This window comes from Gadus morhua, chromosome 10 (genome assembly GCF_902167405.1).
Source record: "Gadus morhua chromosome 10, gadMor3.0, whole genome shotgun sequence".
NCBI lineage: Eukaryota > Metazoa > Chordata > Actinopteri > Gadiformes > Gadidae > Gadus > Gadus morhua.
Window position 1 is genome coordinate 9,338,956 of NC_044057.1, and position 8,670 is coordinate 9,347,625.

At 39.1% G+C, this 8,670-nt stretch overlaps 1 long non-coding RNA gene across 1 annotated transcript; it reads left to right on the forward strand.

Moving 5' to 3' along the window:
* Positions 1-6,907: 6,907 nt before the first annotated feature.
* On the forward strand, positions 6,908-7,915 carry LOC115552000 (uncharacterized). The gene is made up of 2 exons (XR_003978267.1): positions 6,908-7,207; positions 7,714-7,915. It is a non-coding gene; the product is annotated as an uncharacterized LOC115552000 (long non-coding RNA).
* Positions 7,916-8,670: the final 755 nt, after the last annotated feature.

Sequence of the window (8,670 nt, forward strand, 5' to 3'; positions counted from 1 at the left end):
AACTAAGTTGATGTGATGCTTGAAAACTTTCACTTCGCAGATTATACATTTTTCAAATTATTCAGCCAAAAAGATGGAAAATAAATAAACTAGGCTACAATAGGCTACTCACACATTGCGTTTCGTCTCTTTGCGGCGGTTGATTGACAGGTGACTTCCTGATTTTATACTGCAGCGCGGCCGTCGCGCCGCCTCCTGTTGGTGCTAGGGGCGTGCTTTTGACGCGCGTAAAATGCGCGCCGCGCCGCTGCGGCGCCGGTGTGTGGAGGCCTACTTCCTGCTGCTTCTCTAGGAAACACTCCATGTGCTTGATTTCTTGCTATATTATTGTCCACACGATGTCCCCATAGGATTGATAATGTGTTCTGCTCACTCTGCATTGAACGGACGATTGGGAGCAACCTTCACGGCCGAGTCCAGCGTCACTCTTTTTGGTAGCCTACACTTTTGCTCAAATATTATTTAACACGTATCCTCCTTCAATTAATTAAAATTCCGAAAACACAATTAGTAGCCCTACATAACTGCCGGGGGACGAAAACACTTTCACAGTGGAAAACAATAATCTGTCCAGAAAATAATCCATATCATGCAAACCCCGTTTGAATTACACCCTCTTAATTACCCCTATAGACCATAGACATCCTATATATTGACTGCTGGGACGCGAGAAAATGCGGCCGCCATCTTGAAGTGGGGATGGGGAGCCAGGGAGCAGCATAAAGTCCGAGGGGAGATGGGAACAGAGGATGCATTTCTGCTTGGGGAACACAGTTTGGCATCGACGACAACCACCATTCGGACTTGTTATCATTGGTTGTGTCTGTGTTTCATAAAATAAGGCTGCATCACATTGCCAAACTCGCCTCTCTTGAACTTCAGAAAGGAAGCTATGCAAAACAGTCCTCTTTCAGGGTTTTAATCCCACACAGATATTGATATTCTTTACATTCACATTGCCTTGCATACACTAAATTGGTCCGTCTGCATTTACCCTGACTGCTTTTTATTGTAATTTGAATTTCACTCCTAACTCATGTTAATCAGGCCTAATGTGATAGATTTATTTTCCATGATAAATATTTTGCATTTTATTTTCTTATTTTTGAACACTGTCAAATTTATGGTCAGTCTGCATTTACCCTGGCTGCTTTTTATTGTATTTTGAATTTCACTCGTTCTGGTCTGATCATTTTCCTGTATCAATTCCCACCTGCAAACTCCAGTCCATTCCATCCATCCATCCACAAATAAACATTCCATCAGCAGATTTGTATCATGACGGATTCTCATTTTAATATAAGACAATACTTTCTTAACAGTATAATTGTAACCATGAGTCATTCAAATAACAATATTCAAGTAATAACATTGTTGGGTAAGACAGAATTTGGTTTTATCTGAATCCAGTGAAACAGATTGGTGGTTTTAGCTGATATAAAAACTTTCAGGTGTTTATATATGTTGTTTAAGTATTTGGCAGACGCTTTATTCCAAAGTGACATGCATAAAAAATATATGTATAACAATCACTGTAAACATTATTTTTATTTGACCTTTATTTAACCAGGAAAGTCCCATTGAGATTAAAAACCTCTTTTTCGAGGGAGTCCTGGCCAAGAGGCAGCAACAAATAACATATATACACTCACAATATTACACTCACAACATATAGACAGAAATTAAAATTATAATAATTTAAGGAAAGAATGTTGTTAATAACAGTAAATACAAAATATCAATACAAAGACAGAATAAACTCTGCTGCTGCAGCAACAGTCAGAGATGCCGTCTATAAGGTGAGATGTATAGATATCTAATGTATTCATACATTGTTTATGTAGGATATATATATATATATATAGCCTAATCATACATTGTTTCTTCAACTTCAAAATAGCTGACCGTTTTTTTTCCCCTTCTCTGGGATTATGTTCCCAGTTTTGAGCTCGGACGTCTGGTCACTTATAGCATATAATAATATTCTATTACTGTTAAGCCAACTATGAATAATAAAACGCACCAAACCATGTGTCCTTTATCATAGCTACACGTATGACAAAAAAAGCGTGAAAATCAGTGGTATTCAGTGAGGTATGATTAATTAAATGCTCTGACAGTTCATTGCTCCTGCCAAACGGATTGCACTGAGTGGAACGGATCACCATTCCAAGATGGCGGCCCCGCAACTCGTCTGCGCCAGTAAGCAGTTCCTGTGAGTTTGGCTGCAATGAGTCATATTTTTTTTAAATGAAGCATCTCCAGATTTGGTATTGTCACTTTCTATAGATAAGCTACGAAAACAGATAAGATTGCAGCTTTTTAATGACTTCAATTGTTTTCATCCCATTGATGTGCAGCCAGTGCTGGTCAGGGGGATGCTCCGTCCCCCTGTGGGATTCTGCTGGTTCTTTAGCCGTTCCGTGTGATTCCCTCGGCCAAAGGTTCTAAAGTATTTATGAGCCAGAACTGGAGTTGGATTTATCGTATTGAACGGTAGGGTAGGGTCTGACTCTTCACAGTAGCAAAAGCCAATGTTATTGTTTAATTCCTGTTAAGATATCATGCTTCTAAAAAGCAAGACCACTTTTTGGATCCACCCTGACCAGTGACACAGAGACCAGTGACACAGAGACCAGTTAATCAGAGACCAGTGACACAGAGACCAGGGACACAGAGACCAGGGATCAACCCATTATTTTATCTCCCGCCTCCATTTGGACCAGACCCTCTCCATCCTTTCCATGTTTGTCTCATTGTGCTCTTCTCTCTATTCTCTCTAACCTATGTTCTCTCTCTCTCAGCTCACTCTTATCTCCATCCCTTATTCTTTTCTACTCCTCAGTTATTGGCCATCAGATGACCGCTGTTGGGATGATGTTTCCTATTTGTCAACTGTACCAACTGTATCCGATGTTCCCACTTTTCTTTCCTCCCTCCTTCGCTCAAACTGCTTTCGGTATCTCTGTCTTTCTTTCACGCAATAATCAATTTTGATTGACCAATGTGCCAGTGTGCGCAGAGCCATGGATGAATATATTCAACCTGAGGACTTGCGGGTAATATTCAGCTGTCAGGGGAGCCACACCTGGACAATGGATGGTAATGGGACAAGACTGGTGAGTTTTGCGTGTGTGTGTGTGTGTGTGTGTGTGCGTGCGTGCGTGCGTGCGTGCGTGCGTGCGTGCGTGCGTGCGTGCGTGCGTGCGTGCGTGCGTGCGTGTGTGTGTGAGCGAGTGCCTGTGTGTTTGTCTGTTTACAGGCAGGAACATTGACTGATAAACACACAGGTTATTACAAGGTCACCACCTACACAAATGTGTGTATGTGTGTTTGTGGATAATTGTGTGCACACAGATACTGTGCTTGTGTTCGCTGACACTGAGAGGAAGGAAGTGTAATTAGAACATTAAGAGCTGATCCACTTATTGAATAAATTGGCTAGACATTACAACTCTCTTGCCATCTGTGTCGGTCTTTCTATCTCACTCCCTCCCCCTCTCTCTTTCTCTCCCTCTCTCTCTCCTTTTCCCTCTCTCCTCCCCCCCTCTCTCTCTCCCTCTCCCCCCCTTCTCTCTCTCTCTCTCTTGTAAAAGGTTTCTGAATTGCAGGTGTTTACCAACAGGAGGAAAGTGATGAGAAATGCAGTGTACCAACATTCAGCAGATCATTGTATCTGGTCGTAGAAAAGCTTTAATTGGAAGTTAAATGGCCTATGACATTAATAAGGACATTCACATCAGTATCTTCTGTGTAACTTTTTATAAGAGTTTCTACCAAACCCCAAAAATATTGATGAGTTTTTACAACCTTGTTCTGAATTATTTGCACAAACTTCTTAGGTTGGTGGGAGTGGTGATAAACTACATGCAGTCACACACTGGGCTGATCTCAGGCAAGATGTTTCTGGGATGAGAGAATGCAGAAAAACATCTGTATTGAGATTTCAGCATGGTCTCATTTAATAACGGACAAATTAATGAAGTGCTGTTAAAAAATGATGCAGGCATTAATATACACACTTTAATGTGTGAGTGTTAAACTGAATCGATAATCAGGTAGTCTATGTTTTAATTGAATCCCATAACATAACTATTTACCATTTTAAATTAGATACTAAGTTACCGATTACCGTTGGCAAAATTGTCACCCCTCCTTCTGTTGAGGCTTTGATTGACGTCATCATTTATACCGGCCTCTTTCTGCTGATTCCCCTCAGTGAGTTATAAATCAATCAACACATTAGCTGATTAGTATTAATATCCACTTTCAATCCATTTGACACGACATTAATGCAGTCTTTACAAACCAATAGTGGCAGGAACCCGTCTGTCTTCTTATCGTCTCACAACCACCAAATTTAGCTTCTTATCCACTGATTTTGTTGCAGTACACAATATTTTATAGAGAGTTTCAGGGCAAAAGATTTGTCATGCAAATGCAGAAAAGCATTGACATGTTTAAGTCTATTAAACGTGTTCCTCATGAAATTGTGTTTTTAATAAAGTTTAGGTTGTGAATGATCCATACTTGTGTGGTCCTAATTAAACGATAAGGGGGTGGAGGGATTACATTGTCTAGCTCTGCAATCATTTGCACGCTGCATTAGAGGGTGCACTCACACTAGGCCATCTGGCCGTGGCTGTGGCCGTTTTCACGCCTAACCGTACTCAAATCTGCCAGTGTGAGTGTGGCCAGTCTGGCCAGCCCAGGTGAAAAAGTAGTATACTTTAGTGTATTACAAGTATAATTCAATTATACAAAAGTTAGTATAAGTATACTTTTACTTTTTGTGCTTAATTTAAAGTATACTTAACATATACTTTTAAAAAGTGTACTTCGCAATAGATGTCATTAAATTAAACTTTAACGTACTTAAAAATAAGTATACTAATTCTGCAATACTTAAAGTGGTATTGCTTTGTACTTTTAAAAAGTATACTTTATTTTAAGTTTATTTAAATTGTACCTAAGTGTACTTAGAAAAAGTATACTAAATTGCAAATACTTATAGTGGTAATTTAGTGTACTATAAAAAGTGTACTTTATTGTAAATGTATTGTAATTTGTACCTAAGTGTACTTCTGAAAAGTACACTCATTTTCAAGTATTTTGGAATTCACTATTAAAATACTTTTTTAAAGTGTAATTTAATTTCACTTCATTAGAAGTGTATTGAAGTATACTTCCGTAAAGTTCACTTTAATTTAAGTTAATTTTAAGCTGTATTTCAGTATACTTAGCAAAAGTAGGCCTATGCTAAGTTTCAAATACTTAAAGTGGTATTTTAGTGTACTTCTGAAAAGTACACTTTGTTTCAAGTCCTTTGTAATTGTAATACACTATTAAAATGCTTTTTTAAAGTATACTTAAATTTCCCTTTATTAGTAGTGTATTTAAGTATACTTCCAGTTCACTTTAATGCAAGTTAATTTTAAGCTGTATTTCAGTGTACTTAGAAAAAGTATACTAAATTGCAAAAACTTATAGTTGTCATTCAGTGTGATTCTGAAAAGTACACTTAGTAATACACTATTAAAATGCTTCATTTTTAGTATACTTTAATTTCACTTCATTAGAAGTTTATTTAAGTATATTTCCATAAATTCCACTTGTAAGTTGATGGAATGGGTTATTTCATACATCATCACAACCAAAGTGTTGAATTAATCAAAAAATTACAGATAAATAATACTGAAATGGCTACTTTTACTAACTAACGACTAACTATTAAAGAAAATCCAAGGCTAGAACCAAAATTTGAAAATATAACGGCCATCCAATCAGTGTGCGGCTGCAAATCGACGTCCAACGAGAATGTAGTATTTAGGGCGCCAATTGGTGGTTTACTCAAATACACATGGCGCGGACGGTTAGTTATGGCGACACATTAGTGCCATAATTCACTAATGTGATAAAAGATGCATTCGGGCGTATTATATTATTCCACACGCGTAGATATTAACTGCGAGCGCGCAAATGATCTCTGCGCGCGCGCAAATGATCTCTGTGCGCGCAAAACAGCCTCTCGCGCGTGCAAATTACCTCAGCGCGCGCAAAACAGCCTCTCGCGCGTAACAGCCTCTCGCGAAAGATGTTTTTACGCTCGCTCGAATTTAATTTTGGCACTATGGGGGAGGGAACCAAGGCAGGGCGGGCTTTCCTATGATTGGCCGTTTCTGAAGCGCGATATTTGATTGACAGCCCTCCTCAGCCTTCCTCTCATTCAATTCTGAATTGTACAGTAAATGGCTGAAACGATAGTTACGTATTGTAACTCTAGATTCTATGAGTATATAGGCACAGCCTTTTAAGGCTATTGCTATTGGGTTATCCCTAGACGTGAGCTGTAGCACTGAAAAATGTGTAATCCCCGACCACCAACAGCGTGGGCCTCAATTACGTCCGCGTGCGGCGTGCCTCAACGACGTCCGCATTTCGCAGATATAGTCGGGCGCCGGCGGACGTTCTGCTCCCAATAAACAGCTTTTCTTCAGCTATTTAAAGGACAATGAGGCCGACACTTAAAAGGCTGCGCCTATACTCATAGAATCTGGAGTTACAATACGTAACTATCGTTTCAGCCATTTACTGAACAATTCAGAATTGAATGAGAGGAGGGCTGAGGAGGGCTGTCAGTCAAATATCGCGCTTCAGAAACGGCCAATCATAGGAAAGCCCGCCCTGCCTTGATTCCCTCCCCCATAGTGCCAAAATTAAATTCGAGCGAGCGTAAAAACATCTTTCGCGAGAGGCTGTTTTGCGCGCGCTGAGGTATTTTGCGCGCGCGAGAGGCTGTTTTGTAAGCGCAGAGGTAATTTGCGCGCGCGCAGAGATCATTTGCGCGCTCGCAGTTAACATCTACGCGTGTGGAATAATATAATACGCCCGAATGCATCTTTTATCACATTAGTGAATTATGGCACTAATGTGTCGCCATAGTTAGTGTTCTATTTGAAATTGAGCAGTGAGCACCTAATATCTCCGGGTCTAACAGTGACAATGTTTGGTTTGTTTTATTTCCAAGACGGCTCCGTTAGAGCAGAAAATACATCCGTCATACGTGATGCATACAGAAATAAAAAAATAACGGTTAACTGCAGGGAAGACCTCGAGTCGGAGCAGGGCTGGATAGAGGTCATTTGGCCTACACAACGGCGACAACAAGAGGCGAAGCCTATTGCAGCCAAATTGCTTTTCGTTGGAGGTAAGTCAGTTCCGAAACGGTAGTGAAATGATTCCGAAATACTCTTTTTAACGTCAGCTAACTTTGGCTACAGTCTGTTGGAATGTTACGGTAATGATGATAGCCTAATAGAAAGAGTTGCTTTTATCGAAGTATAATGCTTGAATTTAGTAATCGAAGTAAAGTTACTGGATCAACTGGCGTAGTGGGGGCCTGTGGCGTAGCAGGGGCTACGTTTGCGCCTGAGAGCGTCTTTATGTCGTATTTGTATTGTAAAATGTAGGAATGTTACGGTAATGATGATAGCCTAATAGAAAGAGTTGTAGCGGGGGGCCTGTGGCTTAGCGGGGGCCTGTGGCGTGGCGGGACCACGTGGCGTAGCGGGGGCACGTGGCGTAGCCTACGCTCTGATTGGGCACGCCCTCCGAACGGGCACGCCCCCAATGGGCGCAAGCACTAGTCTGTGTCAATGTAATATATTGTTTATCTTAAGTCTTATATCACATGCGTCCTTCCTGTTTTCACAGACACGGTGAGGGAGAAATTCCCCAACACCATGGTTAGTGAGATCCGGGCCCTGCTGCGGAGGAAATGCAATAATGAGGGCTACACCAAGGTTGCTCCTCAGTAGCTTTATTATATATGTTATATATGTCAGACGTTTTAAAGTTAGGTGTTGTTGAATGTATGTTTGTATTAATATTTAAATTAAACTTATGGTTTGTACAATTTTAAGTGTTTTTTGTCATGGAACAAAATAGCACCCATGGAGTGTACTACAATGGTACCAGAAAGAAGTGCATGTGTAGTATAATAGTGATGTATTGTAAGTATATTTCTGTAGTATTTATAAAGTACTTAGCAGTATAACAGTATTGTACTTAAAATACCCTTAATATACGCTTCCACTTTACATTATAGTATAATAACTATACTTTAAGTATATGCCTTTGATGCTTAAATTGTGATACAAATGTACTATAAATCAATATTAAATACTTGTATTAACATAATGGCACACTTAAAAAGTACTAAATATAGTCAGAAAGTGTATTTGAATTTAATTTGAAATATTATAGAGGTATGATAATAGTTTGTTCAAAATACACTTATTCTGTAGTATAAGTAGTGATAAAATACACTTCATATACACTTCCACTCTGCATTATAGTATTATAACATTATACTTAAAGTACTTGCCTTTGATGCTTAAATTGTGACACAAATTTACTATAAATACATAATAAATGCATTTTTATTTACATAATTGCACACTTTAAAAGTACTAAATATAGTCAGAAAGTGTACTTGAATTTAATTAGAAATATGACAGAGGAATGATAATAGTGTGTTAAAAATACTCTTCTATTATGTAGTATAAGCAGTGATAAAATACACTCAATATACACTTCTGCTCCTCATTAGAGTATAATAACATTGTACTCAAAGTGCATGCCTTAATGCCTTCGATGCTGCAATTGTGA